This window comes from Sus scrofa, chromosome 18, assembly GCF_054392235.1.
Source record: "Sus scrofa isolate SSC_HxYL_T2T_F1_AM1 chromosome 18, Sscrofa_HxYL_maternal_Yorkshire_Landrace_v2.0, whole genome shotgun sequence".
Taxonomy (NCBI): domain Eukaryota; kingdom Metazoa; phylum Chordata; class Mammalia; order Artiodactyla; family Suidae; genus Sus; species Sus scrofa.
The window spans coordinates 43,354,679-43,375,197 of record NC_139400.1 but is presented as its reverse complement, the minus strand read 5'-3'; the positions used below and the strand labels follow the sequence as shown (position 1 = coordinate 43,375,197).

General features: G+C 39.3%; 2 protein-coding genes across 5 annotated transcripts in view; one reads left to right on the top strand and one right to left on the bottom strand.

The window, feature by feature from the left end:
- IMMP2L (inner mitochondrial membrane peptidase subunit 2) overlaps positions 1–20,519 on the bottom strand; it is a 989,629-nt gene that overhangs the window by 519,147 nt on the left and 449,963 nt on the right. The gene's annotated exons all lie outside the window — the stretch shown is intronic.
- Positions 12,277–20,519, top strand: part of LRRN3 (leucine rich repeat neuronal 3) — a 39,735-nt gene continuing 31,492 nt past the window's right edge. Inside the window, exon 1 of the mRNA XM_003134770.5 lies at positions 12,277–12,661. The gene's annotated coding sequence lies outside the window, so the exon portion shown is untranslated. The remainder of the gene's footprint in view (positions 12,662–20,519) is intronic.

Sequence of the window (20,519 nt, the reverse complement as noted above, 5' to 3'; positions counted from 1 at the left end):
GTCACTGCTGTGGCTGTGGCGCAGGTTCAATCCCTAATCCAGGAACTTCTGCATGCCACGGCTGCAGCCAAACAAACAAACAAAAAAAAAAGACTGGACTGGATTTTATTGAGAAGCGAGTAAGTTAACAGCCACTGGGCAGTAAGGAGTAGTATGTGCCTTACAGAAAGTTAATAATTAGTGGCTTGAAATTGGAATTGGGAAGCCAGGGGAGGCGGCAAAACATGATCCCCCATCAATATGCTCATGCGTGTGCACCTGTGTGCACAGACACAGACACACACAGACTTATACATACACACACACACTCAGCCTGAGAGGTGGGAAAGAAACTGTTCTCCAAGCAGAGAAGGCTATAAAAACAATCAAGTCCTGAAAGGAAATTAGATTTCCGCTAAAGAAAGAAATAGGAGAGGAGGTCTGGCTTATAGCTCAAAGGAGGGGAAATCCGCTTATAAATGAAAAGTAGGAAAGGTGGAAGGAATTGGGAGGATTTGTGTAGAATGAAGCAGAGCAGCCAGATGATGGTATGTGAGAGGGTGCCAGAGGCCTTGGCATCTGTGACAAGAAAACCACGTGGAATGAGGGGCAAGGTGGGAAGAGTCCTGCCTCAAATACCCACAGATATCCGAAAGGACCAAACAAGGTCAAATCTCAGGGAGCGACTTGACCGAGAATCCAACAGATGGTGAGGGTTACAGGCTGTGAGCTCGGTTAAAGATTATTCACAGTTCCGAGGGCAGAAGGGAGGACACGGTTCGGGCCAGGCAGGGGCTCCAGGGCTTACCCTGTCAGACTCCCTACACGTCCAGACAGGACACATGGCCGTCAGCAGGTCCTTCACCACTGGCACCATGGCTACTGATGGCAGCATGCACAGCCTGACAGGCTGTAAAGCACTGCTGTGCGGTGGAGAAACATTAAGTGTGTGCTCCTTGGAGTGGTGTGTGCACACACAGCTCTAAGTCTCACTTGATAACCATGCTACACTTAGCACAGTGAGGGGTTCAAAACTCAAGCTTCAGAGTCAGACTGATGTGGACTGCAACCCTGGCTCAGCCATTCACAAGCCGTGTTACCAGGGGGAGTGAAGTAACTGCTTCCTCTTTATCCGCAAGAGGAGGAAATCTGCTTACAAGTGAACTCTAAGACATTAAAGAGATGCTGTAAGCAAAGTGCTTATTTAGCTCAGTGTCTGGAACCTAGCACTCGATGGATGGTATCTGGCATTATTAAGTCCTTACTGAGTACCTGGTGGACACCTTCCTTTCCTGGGCAACTTCTCCCAGTCCCCTACCCCTTAATTTGAGCAGGGATGACAGAAGAGTGTTTTATCTAGAAATGAGCATATGGCTCTGATAGGGCTTCCTTCCGATTTTTTCAAATTGTAACAAAGGGGTCAGGATAGTCTCTTTCTGGAGGTAAAATTATGAGGGGAAGAATTTGAGTGCTCTTGGTGGTGGCCATGCTGTTGGACAGGTAAAGAAAACCAGTCAGCAGTAAAAGAGAATAAACCCCACACTCCAAGAAAAGCAGACAAAGGAGAATAGAAAAGGAACTTCCTGGCATATGTGAGTCCATGGTAAGTTTGTCTCTGAGATACGGTTTTCCCCCTGCTCATATTATTATTGCATATAAGACTACTACTCTTGCCATAACCTGACCTTTTACCTTTTACTAGTTTCAACGGTGTTTGTTTTCCTGGAAGCCAAAGGTATTCTGCTTAATACATATGATTAGTATGAACAGCTACTTCAAAGGGAAAATTTGTTACTCCCTTCTAGTGATTCCTTGAAGAATGCTCTATCTACACCCAGAGGTCAATAAGTACCACTGAGAGATAAAACTCAAATTCCATCTAGCAAAGTCTGAACATTTATCCACCTGCATATGGTTTTATTTGCATACTCCTTGTACAACCCAGAACTTCTTTCACCCCTCCCAGCTCCTGAATCAGAAATCAACTGATGAACAGGCTGAATCCAAGGAGAGTCAGACCTGAGTAAAATACACAGAGTGTTGGAGTTCCTATCACGGCCCAGTTGAAACAAATCTGACTAGCATCCATGAGGACGTAGGTTCAATCCCTGGCCTCACTCAGTGGGTTAAGGATCCTGCATTGCCTGAGCTGTGGCACACGTTGCAGACTCAGCTCGGATCCCAAGTTGTTGTAGCTGTGGTGTAGACCAACAGCTATAGCTCTGATTCAACGCCTAGTCTGGGAACCTCCATATGCTATGGGTGTGGCCCTAAAAAGAAAAAAAAAAAAAAAAAAAAGAGGGCTAATAATTGAAGCAGTAACTGTCAAAAATACCTATGTACTGAGTGCTTAGTATGTGCCCAGAACTACGCTACCTGATGATCGTATCAACTCATTTCTACAAATTTCGTTAAAACCAAAGATTAGAGTATAACCTCCCCACCCCAAAGAATCCTAGTAGAATGCAGGAGGATTATAAGATACAGTTGAAAAAAGATTTAAAGCTGAAAATTCAGCAGTGGCCTCAGTAGAGGCAATAACTACAGGAATCTCCCATCTATTCTACCATCCTTGCTAATTGAAGTAAGTGGCTTTCATTCTTGAAAGCATCTTACTTGTACTAAAAGGAATAACTCTGTGAACAATCATTAAGTCACAGGGAACTTAAGCTCTGGGTCTCGTATACTTTCCATCGATGAAGTAAGAGAACCAGATGAGAATGCTAACCATCACCTTTGTTTTCCCATCAAGTAGAAGTCAAGCAAAAGCAACATAAAATATTCATGAAAATTCAGATAACTCTTTAACTTCTATAATGCAATATACATAGATGCCTAAAAAACGTCACTGACAAAAAAGTTTGTTTTTTATTGCTCAGAAATCGCTGTCTTTAACTCCTGCTTAGATATAAACTGATACTATTCATTAGCCCACCTTACAAAAGAACTCCTGTAAGAGCAAGAAGATCCCAACAGACTTTGCCTAAGAATATTGTACAGGTGCTATTTCTTTCCATCTTGGTTCATAATTTTTTTTTGTTTATTTGTTTTTGTCTTTTGTTGTTGTTGTTGTTATTGTTGTTGTTGTTGTTGTTGTTGTTGCTATTTCTTGGGCTGCTCCCACAGCATATGGAGGTTCCCAGGCTAGGGGTTGAATTGGAGCTGTAGCCACCGGCCTACGCCAGAGCCACAGCAACGCCAGATCGTTAACCCACTGAGCAAGGGCAGGGACCGAACCCTCAACCTCATGGTTCCTAGTCGGATTCGTTAACCACTGCGCCACAACGGGAACTCCTTGGTTCATAATTTCTGCCTAGAATTCATATGAACTAAACTGCCATTTGGTTCTTGGAGTTTAATCTCTGCCCAGAACTTATATCAATCTTAGTACTTATATGAACTCAACTACATTTACTATGTACTAATCAAAGAAGATCAAAAGAGGAAATAGCCAGCAAAAAAGAAAGAAAGAAAAAAAAAAAAAAGCAGCCATGTCAAGAGCGGCCATATCTATTCTCCCATAAATAATCTCTCTCTTATGAATGACCTCATGTGTAAATGAACTCACTGATCTGACAAAATCTACCCCCTGGAGGCACAGGTTTTTTATTAACCAAAGAATTCTCTCACTTTACTCAAATGCTTGGAAGAAAACCAGCACACAAGCGAGAGTAGTAAATTATACCTTCAGTCACTTAGTGAGGTTTAATTAATCAAACACTGACCTTTTAATATGTAAAATGCACTATTGAATATACAAAGCAAATAGGACAAGTTTTCTGCCTTCAACTTGCTTACTCTTTAGGCACAAATAAACCATAAAAGATAATAGGTATTGGAATATGAGAAATACAATAATAAAAAGTACATTTAAATTGGGGTAAAATAAGAAAATACTCTCATTGAGATTGGGGGGGGGCGTCTTAAAAGATGGGATTTTTGAGCAGAAGCCTTACAGAAATAGTAAGAAATCACTGCTAAGACTCCAACACACAAGGTACGTTCAGTAAATGATAAGGCATTTGATATAGCTGAGGGATAGCATGTGAAGTGGGAATAGAAAGAATGACTAGGCAGGGATTCGAGAAACATCAGAGTGAGTGTAGCTTGGTAGTTACAGGTGTCGGCTTTAGAGTCAGACACAGCCTTCGGTTTGCTTGCTGACCCTACCAATGAGAAACTATGCGAGTTTTTGCACACACACCGCCCTCAGTTTTCTGATCTTTAAAATGTGACTAACAGTTACCTAGTATTCTAGTAGGGGGGATGGAGTGAGAGAGTTCATGAGAAACTCTTAACAGACAACTTGGCACAAGACAAGAACTCAATAAATGTTGTCTGCTGATGAAAGGGAAAGAGTAAAGGGCCTGAGTAGGTGATTAAATAGTTAATCCCACTAGGAGATTGTAAGTAAAAAAAGTATGGGAGAACCCTGCAAAGTCGTGATCACTCAAGAAAGCAGGCTTGCTTAGCAACAAAATCATGCAACAGAAGCATGAGGTATGCCCCCAAACAATAAAGCAATGGTGAAATGAGACCCACAACTGCCGGGGCCAGCTCAGCAGGATGGGGCTGAAGAACAGGTGCTGTGGAACTTAAGGAAAAAAAGTTAACGTAAAACAAGACATTTAAGTAAAGGTGGGAGCCGGGGACTCAAGGTCTCAGGGACCAAGAGCACTGCCTCAAGAAACCACACTGCTTTTATTGTGCTCTTTAGATGAGAGCAAGTGAGGAGTGGCTATGGGTGGATGATACAGGGTTTGTTTACTATTATATAAGTTCTTTTACTATTTAAAAAGCTACTTAGGTGGTAAAGGGTTAAGCTCTTACTCTGACCTCTAGGCACATAACAGTTCTTAAGCTTAAGTCACTTAAGCCTTTAGGTCTTGTTCTTAAGCTTAAGTCATTTACCAGCACTGTGACTGTTTTTCCAAGCAGGAAGATGGGATAAAGTAAGACAAGAAGATGGGATAAAGTAAAGAAGGACAAGGTGGAGTTTTCAAGGAAACATGTCTTGCGACACACAACCTGCCCACTGAGGTCAGTAAGTTAACAATTCCTAGGACGTGCTTCTCTGTCCACACTGAAAACAAAAACATAGGGAAAGGTGACATGATGCTGAAATGTGAGATGACTTGCCATATTATAGTGTATGTTATCATCTTTTTGTTCATTTCCATTGTGCTATGACGGTCTCAGTTTGACCACATAAGGACGAGAAAACTCTGCTGCCAGACATGGGGTAGAGCTGATGATGGAAGTCTGACCTCTACTCAAGAATGAGGAAGAAGGTGGTCTTCTCCAACTCCCCACTTTTCCTTTGATTGTAAAACTGTAACCCACTAAGTTCTCAGGGCAGCACGTCCCTGCCTGCCCACTTGTATCTCTCACAAGCGTCCTATACTAGTAAACTCCTTACCTGTCACTGTGCTTCTTGCTGAATTCTTTCTGCACCGAGATAGAAAAAGCTACACTATCAAGTCCCAAAACATGCTCAGCTGGGTTCCCTCTTATTGTTCTTGTGTTGCTATTTTAATGACTATATTATAACTAGAACTGAATACTAGTTCAAGAGGGTTAGATATTTTACTAAACAAAACAGCTCTAGATATAGAAGTAAAATTTTACCCCTAAAGAACTTCATATTTTAAAAAATAGCTATTATTTCTGAATATAAAAATAATACATATTGACTATAAAAAGTTTAAAAAGTATAAAAAGAAAATAAAAACCATCTATTATCATGTGGAAACCTTCCTATACTGTTGGTGGGAATGTAAACTGGTGTAGCCACTATGGAGAACAGTATGGAGATTTCTTAAAAAACTAAAAATAGAACTATCATATGATCCAGGAAGCCTGCTCCTCGTCATGTATCTGGAAAAGATGAAAACCCTAATTGAAAACGACACGTGCACCCCAATGTTCATAACAGCACTGTTGCCAATAGCCAACACATGGAAGCAACCTAAATGTCCACCAACAGAGAAGTGGATATAGAAGATGTGGTACATATACACAATGGAATATTACTCAGCCATTAAAAGGAATGAAAGAGTAGAATTTTTAGCAACATGGATGGACCTAGAAATTATCATGCTAAGTGAAGTTAGTCAGACAATGAGACACCAACATCAAATATTATCACTTACATGTGGAATCTGAAAAAAGGACACAATGAACTTCTTTACAGAACAGATACTGACTCACAGACCTTGAAAAACTTATGGTTTCCAAAGGAGACAGGTTGGGGGGTAGGAGGATGCTAGGGGTTTGGGATTGAAATGCTATATCATTGTCCAACTATAAATGTAATACATTCATTGAGTAATGCAAAAAAATAAAATTAAAAAAAAGATGTGCGTGTATGCATGTGTGTATGTGTGTATGTACATATATTCATATACACACACATATACACACACACATACAATGGAATATTACTCAGCCATAAAAAGAATGAAACAATGCCATTTGCAGCAACATGGATGGACCTAGAGATTATCATACTAAGAGAGGTCAAAGACAAATATCATATGATGTCATTTAAATGTGGAATCTAAAAAAACAATGATATAAATTAACTAATTACAAAACAGAAATAGACTCACAGACATAGAAAACTAACTTATGGTTACCAAAGGGAAAAGGCATGTGGAGGAAAAATTAGGAATTTGAGATTAATAGATACACACTACTGTATATAAAATAATAAACAACATGGTCCTAGCGCAAAACATCAGGGAACTATATTCAACATCCTGTGATAAACTATAATAGAAAATAATCTGAAAAATACACACACACGCACAACTGAATCACTTCGCTGTATACCTGAAACTAATACAACAATATAATCAACTGTACTTCAACTTTTTCAAAGATGATATCATATACGGGTCAGCACTTTCTGAAAAACAAACAAACAAACAAAAACACCTCTTATCCCATCAAAGATCACTACTGCCAATAGTTGAGAATATTTTTTTGACAGATTTCTTTTCAGTTGTTTCTATGCAACATACAAACTACTTATCTATCTACTAACCTATTTACCTATTACGTATTTGTATAAATGTATTTTACTATTTCACTGTTTTTTACATGGCTAGAAAAAAAGGAAAGGTCAATTCTCTGAAAGGGGACAATGAAGAGATGGGCAAAGAAAAGCCAAGATGAGAGACAAGGAGGAGGAGAAGGGAGGAGAGAGGAATCTGGGGAGGAGACAGACAGAGATGTATCTCTTTGATTTCTGACAAATTCCTCCTTCTTGGTTGTGAATTTCCTTCCTTATTAAAAAGCAAGACCTACGGTTAAATGAGGACCAATTTTTTTTTTCAAGCCTACTTCCCAAAACTCTCTTGAAAAAGAAAATGAGAACTCTAATCCAGTCTGCTTTAGTTCAACCTTCTAACAAACAGCCAAGGTCCCTCACCTTACATCCTGTTTCTAACTTAATTAAGAGTTAATCTGTTCTCAGAATCAGACAGGGAGGACAAAGCCTCAGAAGATCTCAGCACAATGTCAGCCCCTCCTCATCAGTGGCCATTCGGGTATTAACGTACCCACTCCTCTTTCCCACCCAGGCGCTGCATTTCTTCAGCGCTCTATCTCTCAAATCCTGTCTGCAATAAAAATTCTGTCATTAACGCTGAACAACTCTAATTGTATAAAAACATCTACTGTCTAGTGCATAAATTAATTCCTTTTTAAAAATAGTATTTTTATTTTTAGCATCCCTTGTTGCTGACTACATGGAATTGGCTGGCTCAGTCATCAATCAAGCAGTCATTTATTTTACAAATGAATACTGAGTGCCCTGTGCAGTAAAAAGAGCCTTGGCTCTACAGGCAGACCAAACCCAGTTCACATTTTAGCCCCATTATTTAATAGTTTTGGGACATTGGGGGCAACTAACCTAACTTCTCTGAGCCAATGTTTCTACGCTGTGAAACAGGGATAAAAATATCTCTTATTAAGATGTTGTGAAGATTAAATAACTTTTAAAACGTACGCAGTACTCAACAAATGTTTTCTCCATGTTTTTATATGCTATGGATATTAAAGATAAAAAAGAAACAGACCCCCCGCCCCTCCAGGAGAACCTCATAAATTAAAAAGGGAAATGGGGAGTTCCCTCTGTGGTTAAGGAACCCTACTAGGATCCATGAGGACGCAGGTTTGATCCCTGGCCTCACTCAGTGTGTTAAGGAACCGGAATTGCCATGAGCTGTGCTGTAGGTGGCAGACACGGCTCCAATCCTGTGTTGTTGTGGCTGTGGTGTAAGCTGGCAGCTATAGCTCCAATTCGACCTGTAGCCTGGGAACTTCCATTTGCCACAGGTGCATTTAGGGAAATGGGTCAAATTGCAGAAACAGCTACAATGTGTAAACAAGCGGTAAGTGATAGGAAGGATGAAGAATGCTATTCTAGATCAAATGAGAGCTCTTATCTTGTCAGAGGGTCAGAGAAGATTCCACCAGGGAAGCAGCTTTTGAACTGAACTTTTTTAGGAGCAGGTAGACAAGTGAGAGGCAGGGACTTAGCGTGGAAGGTAGAAAAGGACTCCTAAGGAAGGAGAAATTTGGAAAAAGTGATGATGATGATGATAATGATGATGATGATGGTGATAATGATAATGATAATGATAATGATGATGATAATGGTGATGATGGGGATGATGATGATAATGATGATGGTGATGACGATGATGATGATGATAATGATGATGATGATGATGATAATGATAATGATAATGATGATGATAATGGTGATGATGGTGATGATGATAATAATGATGATGGTGATGATGATGATGATGATGATGACTTTGCTATCCAAACATCCATTCACACTTACTATGCTCCAAGTACTTGTGTAAGTTCTTACATGTATTAACCACTTTAATTCTCAAAACAATTCTAGGAGGAAACAGAGATGCAGAGATGCTAAGTTCTTGCTCAGGATCATAAAGCTAGGAAGTGGCAAGTCCAGCATCCAAACCCTGACTGTCTGTCCTCAGGATCTGCACTCTGTTCCCCTACCCAGAATACTTCTCTAACACAAAAGCACACAGGCAAACACGACCCAGGATTCCATGAAACAGCAATAAAGCTTCACAAACGAGTAACTTAACTACAACCATCAAAGCAACAAAAGCATATTTATCACACCCCTATATTTTCTTATTTGATGATCAAGGCAAAACCCTTTCAACATAACTTAAGGTCTGTAATTATTCCTTTATATTTAAAAATCATTTCAATACATTTTCATTACAAGTGAGTACTCATTCAGGAAACCCTGCAGATATTTAACTACTAGGTAGCCAATGTACACATCCATGTGATACAATGTATTTACAGGCGATTCTAAAGAAAAAAACTTGAACAATAACAACAACAACAACCAAAAAAAAGGCAAGGAGAAAGAAAGGGAAAGAGGGAAAGAAGAAAAAACAGAGATCTATCAATCATCCAGTAAATGAGAAGGCGGTACCATGGAAAAATCTTGGAAGACCTAGTGGCGTTCTAGTCTGGCTCTCTCTGGCCAGCCACGTGTACTGACCAAGTCTCCTGACCTTTTAGGACTCAGGGCAAGAGAGTTTTAAGATTTTTTACGTTTCTCATTTGATGATCATTCACAATTATACTAATTCAAAAGCCCTGAAATCTCATCCTGTCACAATTTAACATCTTTAAATTTAGTACTTTATTACACAGATTAATAACTAAATAAGTTTTTAACATATCTTTTTGGAGAGCTATTTTTCATTACCAGTAAATGACTGACCTGACAGGAAAGTTAAAAATCACCTCAAACACGTGAATTCTACTCAGCTACTGTTCTTACAGCAAAAAGGAAACTAGAGCTAAAGAATAAAACCCTCACTCTTTTCATCCAAAGCCAGGTTATTTTCTCTCTCACACTGAAATCTCATTTCTAATGTCCCATGTTATATATTGAAATTATAAAAATGAGCATGAAACCTTTTGAATTTATCATGGGCCTACACCAAATGGGCAATTAGAAGAAAAACCATCTCATCTCCCATCTGCAAAAAAAGAAGGTAATCAAAGGAAATTAAAATAACTTCCTATGGTACAGCATAAGGTAGCATTAAAATATTCCTCTCTCATTAGATTTAAACTTAGATTTTTCTTTGGTTTCTGAAAAGGACTGAATTTTTAAAATATTAGCTATTATTGTTAGTTTCATTTATAAAATCAAGAAAGTAGTTTAATTATATGGCTGTTTGATTATCATCACTTACTTCCATTATGGGAGTACATTATAAGGGGTAGGATTACTGGATTTGTTAATTATACAGTCAATACCAATCAACCAAAATGAAATGCTTCAGGAACCAATGGTACAAACTGGTTTTCCAAATAAATTCCTTTTTCAAATAATTATCGCAGTTTTAACATAATTCTTCCGTATTTGGAAATAAAAATCTGCAAATGGTGAAATTATGTGGAATATGCAAGCAAATGGAGCTGGAGAGAGTAAAATTGGGGGAAGAGTAATAAGCATGATGATTTTTATCACGAGCACATTAAATTATATGTAGACACAGCGCATCACAACATCCCCAACGCAGGACCCTAAGTCCCTAACATTTACAGATTAAGCACTAGAGTGTCTAGTAAAGAAGAGAGTCTTACAGTAACACTCTGAAATAAGTATTATGAGGTTAAGTGATAAACTGAAACATTTTTATTCAAAAGGTTAGGAATCATTTGAATAAAATTTTAGAGGGAAAAAATAAAGCATTTGGAAATATTTTAAAGAAAACCACAGAGTGAAAATATTTAGCAGTTAGAAACAAAAGCTGGTATTATGATTATAATAATTGTAAACTATTGGTCTATGACGTTTCAATAAATACTTAAGGAGCAATTAGGTGCGAAGCTTTTTTTTTTTTTTTTTTTTTTTTTTTTCCTCCCCTCCCCAAGTAAATCCACTAACATGAAAATGTCATCTCTTTTTACTCCACTAGAGGGTAGTCTCCCAAAACTAGGGCTGGAGTCAGGAATCTAACCTGTTTTTGACCTGTTGATAAATTAATCCTCATGTTCCATTCTTTTTAACAAGATGCTTCTCTAGTATACTAATTAAGATTTTAAAACATGCATTTCTTAAATTGCTGTGTATTTACTCATACACTGCTATGCTTTTCTGTGTTTCTTTTCTAAATTTCTGCTAGTTCAGTTAAGTGCTTTACATATGTGGTGTATACAGTATATTCTTCTGGTAAATATAAATTCAGAATAAATAGGTCTAAGAATAAAGAGAAATCATTTTCTTGAGGATTTAATTTTATTTCTTCTGAAATGCTCCCCCAAAGTAGTACAACATACACCCCAAACATACCACGCACACAGACACCCACACAAACACCTTGACATACGCACCTGTTCACATGTGGCTGGCAAATTAATTTCACCACATAAGGACAAGTGAGTGAATGTAACTGGAAATAGTATTTTTAAAAAATACCCCCTCATAGGCCAATGTTGTAAGTGATAGAGAAGCAAATATGTGCTTTATTTTAAAAAATTGGTCAGTGCAGGTAATAAATATCATTGCTTTAAAAACAAAGTGTTACTGAACAGCAAGCACATATGCTATATGAAGTAGGACCTACAGAAAACCAAATGCCACTCAAACAGTTTCTAGCCACACTTTTTAAATAATACTGCCATGGGTGAAGCTCAGAGAGAGCAAGTTGGAGGCTCTGCATCTCTCCCAGGAGTTTTTAATATTAGAGAAATCTTTATTAGTAATGTGTCCTGCTATTTTCAGAGAGAAAACATAGTTTCCCTGAATGACTGACAACCTAAACAGGGGAAACCTGGTCAAAAATTCCCAGTTTTTGACTGGGAGGCAGGAAGGGAAGGAGGGAGGAAGGAAGGGGAGGAGGGAGGGTGGGAGGAAGGAAGAAAGAAAGGAAGGAGGGAAAGGAGAAAGGGAGCGGGGAAAGGAGAAAGGGAGCGAGGAAAGGAGGAAGAGAGGGAGGAAGGAGGGAAGGAAGGAAGGAGGGGAGGGAGGGAGAGAGGGAGGGAGGGAGAGAGGGAGGGAGAGAGGGAGGGAGGGAATGATACCCAGGAAAATATGCGAGCCTGTTTCATTTATTTGTATCCTAAGCAGCAGTGTCATAGAACAGACAGGTTGTTTCAGCCAACCAGACGGGAGCAGCTGCGAGTGCTACATCTTGGCAGTCCGAAGCGATTGGCTCCTCTCTGGGGAGTGGAGGGTGTTCGGTTATTAATGACCGCTGAGCAGGCAGCACCATGTCAGTGTGACAACTGATCGGGTGAACGATGCACCACTAACCACCATGGAAACCAGGAGAAATAAAGCCAGCTCTCGGGATCTCTCTTCACTGGATTGAGAGCCTCAGCCTGCCTGCCTGCGGACTAAGAGAAAGAGTTCCGGGAAAAAGAAGGAATCCCAGCTGCAGCCTCCTGCCTCCGTTTGTAATTTAAAATACCGAGATAAGATTGCTGGCATGTGTGCGTATCTATAGTACACGTTAGTGTATACTTTAGTACACACACGTATGCACCTCTTTATACGCGGGCAAGAACACAACCATGTGATTATCGCAACTAAGGAACTGAGGAGTCCAGCACACGGGGACAGGAAGGTTGTGTAGCACAGAAACGCTTTTGCTGGGTAAGTTTGAAATACACATTTCTATTTAAATATGCTCTATTTCTTGTTTAGCTGATGCTTGCTGGGTTTTTTTGTTTGTTTGTTTGTTTGTTTGAACACTGAAATTCTCCTTTGATGTTCTCTTCTTGTCTGCATTCTGAACGCCTTTTCTTTCCATTTTACTTTTGAGAGGAAATTCAAATGCAAAAGCCCTCTGGCTCTGTGCATGTCTAGCTGTGTTTGTGGGATTCTCCAACATGAATTTTACTAGCTTGAACGCCCATCAGAGGATGTGAGTGGGAGAGAAAAAGCAGTGCTGGGGGGGGGGCGGAGAGAAAGGAGAGAGACCAAGAGAGAAGAGAAGGGGACAGTGGGAGAGAAGACCAGAGGAGAGAAGGAGACAGGGAGAGAGGGCGCGGGAATTTTCCTTTGCTTCACATTATTTGCAATGAAAAGCAGGTCACACATCATTCTCTGTTTTGAAACCAACCCCCAAATGGGGCATTTTTCTCCCTTTCATCTACTGCTGGAAATTAAGGCAAATGCTGCTGCATGTCAAGAGCTAAAACCACTAAGCAGAGCAGTGGAATGAGCATATCACAAACAGTTATTGAATTTCTGCCAGGCTACATCTTACGGATTGGGGTAAATGAGTATCCTTTAATAACATCCCCTCACTGGTTTGAAAGGACAGTGCAAATGTCTGATGGCTAATGCAGCTGGAATTGACACACGCTAGGTAAAAGGATCCCATGAACCAGAAGAGTTCCAATCTTCTGTGGTAATTAACAGGATCACAGCAGGATAGCTTTAAAGTACATTTCCTATTTAAGAGGCTTGTTTGTTCAAATCAACTACTATATTCCCTTTGCTGTTATTGAGCTAGATGGCTTAATTTGCCTCTAATTTATTCATTTATAACAATATGTCCTTGTTTCCGTGCCTCTAATTTTTGTGAAAGCAGGCTAGGAGGATGAGTAGAACCTTCCTCATTTAGTGAAAAGGGGATAATGTGAAAATAAAAAAGGAAGAAGTAAAGATTAGAAAGATCTATCTAGAAAATAGTGTGCCCTGGCACTGTAAATAATGCTCATATCCTACATTTATCCTCTTTAGTTTCAGAAGCAATGCCTTTGAGACAAAATTACTCTCAGTAAACTCCGAGCATCCATGCAGCGGTGATTCATGGAATACAGTGTGGGTTAATTTATACTTCCAGTCGTGTAAAAGGAAGCCAGCTACTTAGAATACGCTTTCAGACAGACAACATCAACTGAGGATGTTCATGGAAACATTCCCTACCTCCTTTAATGGGTCCTGTAAAGACAATAAAACAAACCAAGTATTTATAGTTCATCTTCTGGAGTTCTCGCCTCCCTCCCTTTAGTTCAACTAACCAAAGAGTTAACGGACCCTGCTTCTTTCCAACTGCATGTTATTTTTTCAACAACTACAATTTCAGAGTTACTATTGGTTTTCTAGTTGATGATATGAGCCAAAATCAGGAGACAATAACCAGCCACTAAGATCCTGCCACTTTCCCATAAATGTGTCAAAAAATGAGTCACTTCACAATATGTAACGTAAGAAGTCAATTAATTCCAGTGACCTTTGTAAATGATGACAATAAAGCAGCTCTGACAACATGCCACGGGGCTTCGATTTTCCCTCTGTAAAATGAACAAGTTTAAGAAGAGGTTTCCTGCTCAGAGTGAAAAATGAAAGGTGCTGAAGCATTAGCTCCAAATATTGGCAGGCTTGCTCGCTCTGCCTCAAACGCCACACGCAATCTATAGAAAAAAACAAAATGGTTTATTACAAAGAGGAAAAGGTGTTGTATTTGCTTTTCTGCTATTCATTAGAAGTGTGCCTTTTACCACAGAACAGATCTGCTATTTTTAAGGTACCTCCTAAGTTCCTGGCTAGGAGAAAAAGCTTAACGCAGATATCCAACCTCTCGATTTCAAACTCCTGGATAATGTAGCATTGCAGTATTGATTTCAGTTTTTTGCTAGACCTTTTCTAGGGAAACTTTTCATATCAAACACACACATTTTTAAATCCTACCCAACCTATTTTAAAATTGCAATCAATGACACCTAAGAACAGTGGATTCACTCCTTAACCTCGGTAAAGCTTGCGTGCATATTCTGTGGATTTACAGAAATCAATAACGTGGCCACTTGAGCCTGAGAAATACAATCACTCCAGGCCCCCGGGGTTGTCACTCGGTGTATGCCAGGGAGTTTAGTGATCTGGCCAGCAGCTACTAAAGCCGGATGATGGACATACGACCACACATGCAAACTTAACCACAGTCTCCCCCAGTCATGTAGCTATACCAGAAATCATAGCTTTCCGGCAAAACAAGCTTCTAAGGACCATCTTTTCAGAGTGTTGCTTGTCACAGGCAGCACACTGAGTTAGAATGCTGATGAGTAGGTGGAATTTTTTCTTCGATGGTTGTTGCTGCCATTAATGGCTTAAAAACCAGTGTTATCAGCTTTCTAGGCCAGCAATTTATGAACCTTATGAAAACGGGAATCAACTTGTAATTCATTAACTGTATTTTACTATTTTTGTTCTTGTTTGTATATCCTTTTTTTTTGCCACCAAATGGATTTGATGTTTTACTTTTTTCCCTCACTCTGATTCTTTTCTTTTTTTTTTTTTCCTGGTGCAAAATGCCTGTGTAATGTGACATTGCGGTATTGATTCCAAACTAAGGATGCTGATGAGAAAGGTTTGTGATCAGAGTTGAAAAATAACACTTGAATAAGTTCAATATTAATCTTTAATTAGCAGCTCCCAAAGATGGTCAGAGATGAACTATCTGCTGGGGAATTTGAAGAAGATCATTGAAAAGGAAGCGAATAGCATGCTAAAAAATGAGTCCCTACTTCTAGCCTCAGTGAGGATGCCCCCAAAGAATAATTTAAAATAATGGCACTCCAGACAGTCTGGAGAAACAGTGGACACGTGCAGCCACTAAAATGTTCCATGGAGACCTGGTTCTTAGGGCTGAACCAGTCAGGTATCATTCCTTGCCCCCATGCAACTAAATAAAGCAAGTAAACATGAGGCAATGATGCCTCAGTGCATCTTGTCAGCGCTGTCAAAGATAAAGCCCTCTGAGGCTGGCTACACAACCTACACTCAGGAAAGCTTCACCGTGTGAAGGCTAAGCACGGGTCCCGTGCACAACGCAGTGAGCGCCTCCCTGCCTGTCTTCTGATGAAATGATGTCTGGCTGGATACCTAGCAAACAGAACATGACAGCAGTCGTACCCTCAGCCACAGTGTAAAAAGAAATCAAACTTCATATAAAGAAAGTAGGTGGTGCCAGAGGACAGAAAAAGTAACAGAGAGAAATAAAAATGTCTTCTTTAACTTGAGGGGAGGGATAGAAGAAGATCTTAGTAGATGATGTTTAAAAGTCATTAAGTCAGGGGGAGCAGATGCAGCAAAATGCTCATCTCAAATTTTGTAAAGAAACGCAGTGCCCACCGGGCCATCCACTATATTTGCATAATTATCATATTTGTACATCACTGCTATTATGTTAATTTATCTTTAGGTTGTGATGAGGGAGGGCTGTTTTTTTTTAAGGGGCCATTCCTAAAAGCACAGTACACAACTTCAGCGTAGGGAAATGAAGAGGAAGATGTTTGCATATAATAGTGGACTTTTAGGATTGAATGGGACCTTTGGTAAATGGTCTAATATCCTCATTTTACTGGTGAAGAAACTGAGGCCCAAAGGCTTTAACATCTTTATCCCAAATCACTCAGCTCTTTATTGGAGGCCTAGGGTAGAACCCCTTAGACTGCTCCCTCCAGCAGTCTGTTAAAAGTCTGCCTACTCACTCTTTCCAAGATAATATTTTAAAAAGTAAAGAGAAAGACTTAGAGATATGTGCCAAAAACAAACCAACCCAAACCTTAAGGCAGTGTTTACCTAGATAATCAAGTTCTCTAAACTTAAAAGTAGACATTCAGCAATAGAAGCAGTATGATTTAAGTCTCTCACAACCAAATATTTCAAACCATTATTTGTCTTTTGGGTACAGTCTACTAGAGATTTGCTCTGTTTTTAAACTCCCTCAATATGCATAGTGCTCTCCTTCACCTATTGGTTATTTCGCTCTTGGTCATCCACTGAAGTCTTCCCATGAATTCTGAAGAGAGTCTCTAATCCCTTTTCACTGGGTTTAATTGTAATATGTTAGGGCACTTGCATGTGTCTTCTTTATAGACAGTGCCCATCCTCATGCTTTGCTTCTATACCTCACAGAGGAGGTTCTCAGAATGGAAACCCTACCCTTCTCTCTCTCCATCTCCCCTGGTCTATCGTAACTTTTCAGTTCCAAGGTTAGAGTGAAAGCCTTTGTAGACCATGACATAGCTCCTTAATTTTACAGCTCTATTTTTTTTTTTTTTCCTTTTTGGCCTTTTTCTCTTTTTCTAAGTGTGCTCGCAAAATCTGGCTGAAGATAATAGTAATGAACAGATGCAAAAACTTTGGGGAAGTAAAGGAGGATACAAAGGGAAAAAAAACCACACAGTAATTGTGACTATATGTTTAGAGCTCTACCGTTTGCAGAGTAAAGGGCATTTGCTCTTCCCAAGAACCTGGTGGGGGGGAAAGGATGATGGTCATCCTTCTAAGATTGGAGAATGAGGTTCTGTGAGGTTAGAGACTGGCCACAGCTAGTGAGCTAACATGTGGAGGAAATGGGTATTCTGGCTCCAAAAATGGTACAGCACTGATCACAGTGCCTGGCATTTCATGAGCCCCTTAGTAAATATCCATTCCTTCTTGCCTGAAATCCTACTCCAGCCTAACCCTTTCAAGTTCCACAGCCTTTGCACCATAGCACATCGTATGTGGATAGCTTTTTGCAATTAAAAATCTGTACTTCTTAACTTGCATCACAGATAATAAGATGCCCGTGTTAAAGAAGTAAAAAACCCCACACAACCAACATCTATTCTTGGGGAAAAAAGACTGCATGTCTTCTACCTACTCATCCATATGTTTGTCTGACAGCATTTGCACTTTGATAAACAGATAGTTGGCAAAAGCCTTACAACTTGGATAAAATAGGATGAGTAAATGTTTCAGGCACATTCCAGGTTGCTGGAAAATTTTGAACAAAAGTCCTCAAAGGCATGTGAAGCACAACCCATGGATAAAGTTCACTAGAAAAACAACTTCTTTGGTATCTCCTTTAAAGTTAGTCTTGGAGAGAAAAAAGCATTCAAAGATCTCAAAATGCCAGTAAATGTACTCAGATTATTCTGAGGGCCCTTTCAAGAGGAGATTTTGTCTTTCCAAAGTCAAGTCATCCTTGGAATAAATGAAAATCACTAAAACACAGGTTCGAAAGGTGGGCACGTCAAGCTTTACTTGCAGAAGGTGAAGCCTTCCGCAGATACTCTCTGAGTTTAGGAAAATGTAAACGTCACTGTTTTTTCCTCCCATATCTGCACTGAAAAGGCCCATAGACTCCCCGGTAACTCAGTGAATCTACTGAAAGCTTAGCATCAACAGGCAACATTTTCTATTTCCAGGGGCCTGAAATCCCTGGGATTTAGTTCCCCAAGGAGTAGGGAGGACACGGTGTTTCCTGACTTGCACAGAGCAGCAACTTCCGGAATGGTGGAATGTGTTCCCCCAGGACTGAGCCTACTCAGGTGCCACGGCCAAGCCATGGCTTACAGGAAGTCTCAACACTAATCAACAGCATGAGTAACACGGAGTAGTTTGACTACAGACAATACTTAAAGACGTCCCATTTGCACTGTGGTAAAGGACTGAATGCGCTTCATTACAGATGCGCTCTAAAATTAGGAAATTAAATTACTAAAATGACTATAGTGGAACAAGGGCAGATATTTTAGTAGATTCATTTCCACTGGTAAAATTTGCTCCATAATTTCTTACAGTCTCATAACCTTGAAAGGTCAAGCTGTTTAAATTACATTGTCACACATTTACTTTCATTAAGAAAAAAATGGTTAACTTTAAAAAATGTCAAAAATAGACATATAGCATGACATTGTAAATCAACTATACTCCAATATAAAACAGAAATTAAATTAAATTGAAAAAGAAAAAAATACATATATTTCAGAGATTTTTCAGAGATATAATTCATATTGACCCTTAAGTCATTAGAATATTTTTCTTATTGCTATAGTCGTTCACCCAAGACATACTGGTCTTATCACAGTTTGCTAACAAGGTCTCAGGGCTCCATGTTTAATTCTATGGCCATCAAAAATTGGTTACTCAGAGTTCCTTTTGTGGCTCAGTGGGTAAAGAATCCAACTAGTATCTGCGAGGATGCAGGTTCAATTCCTGGCCTTACTCAGTGCGTTAAGGACCCAGCATTGCCAAAAGCTGCGGCATAGTTGAAGACATGTCTTGGATTTGGCATTGCTATGGCTGTGGCATAAGCCTGCAGCTGCAGCTCCAATTCAATCCCTGGCCTGGGAAATTCAATATGTCACACATGTGGCCCTAAAAAAAAAAAAAAAAAATCGGTCACTCAGAAACAGCAAATACTGAATACATACTACAGAGTATATGGGACCACAATGGCCTTTATTGAAATTGCAATAGTTGCAGGAGATAATTTCAACATACGTCTAGACAAGACAGTATTTTTGTTTCTACAAAGGCCAAGAGGTTAATGGCCTTATACTGCATGTGCCTAAGGCATGGAGAATTAAACAATAGAGTAAAATGTAAAAATGGCCTGAGTATAGGTAGCAATGCTGTATCACTGAAACAAAAGTAGACTAGGATGGAAGGAAGAAAACAACACTGCCACCACATATGAAGAAGAAATATATTCTAAGCACTTTTAAAACTTGGAAGCTCTTTTCCTAGTAATTACTAAATGAAAAACATTACTGTAAAATGCCATTATAAGTCCTCGAGCCTAGACTGTATGCACCCTTCAAGTCAACTCTGTGTGAATAGCTGAACTGATTCACTTACCAAAGATACAATTTATATTTGTTTGTCTTGCTGTAGTCTATTACCCACATGTTCTTACATAAATGCCATAGCTGCTCAGAGAATGTCATAAGGTGATGTTCAGCTAACTTTTTAAAATCAGTGAGATATTTGCCAAAGTACCATTTCCTTAATCAGTTACTTTATTTTTAATGAGCAAGCAAATTCCATGTAAATATCAAAGTCTCATTTTTCATTTACACTATAAATTGTGTCATACTCTGTAGCCATTGGACAAAATGGTCAGAGAAATGAAGAATTACATGTTTTATGACATAAAATACTGTTAGCAGAGACTTTATGAGTTCAAATCACATTATGTCTCTTTGACAACCCTTTACTGGCTAAGGGTATGACCTCAGTATTAGCAGATCTCATTTTTTTACATACAGGCTTACCGTGCAGAACACATCCCATGCATTTTCTCATTGAATCCTCACAATAATCATATGAAGCAAGTACTATTATTAACCCCATTTTCAAATGAGAGAAAGAAGGCTTAGTGAAGAACAGCAACTTGTCTCATCTAATTTAAGATAGAACTTACTAAAGGAACCAAAGTCAGTTTGGCTCTAAAGACTATGCTTTCGTACACGAGGCAACACTGCTTCTGGTTGGTATTGTCAAAATATAACTAGTCTCTCCTGCCTTCCAGAAGTCAGACTCTATCCAAATACCATCACTCCACTTGGCAGTTCATAGCATGCATTCTTCTCATACGTAAGATATTCTCTCTTGGCAGAGTTCATTCATATTTTCATCCTTTTTTGTTTCTGAGTGGGAAAAAAAAGGGATGATTTCGTATCCAATTGTATCAAATACTAGTTGTGTTTGAGTATCACTATCCATTTGA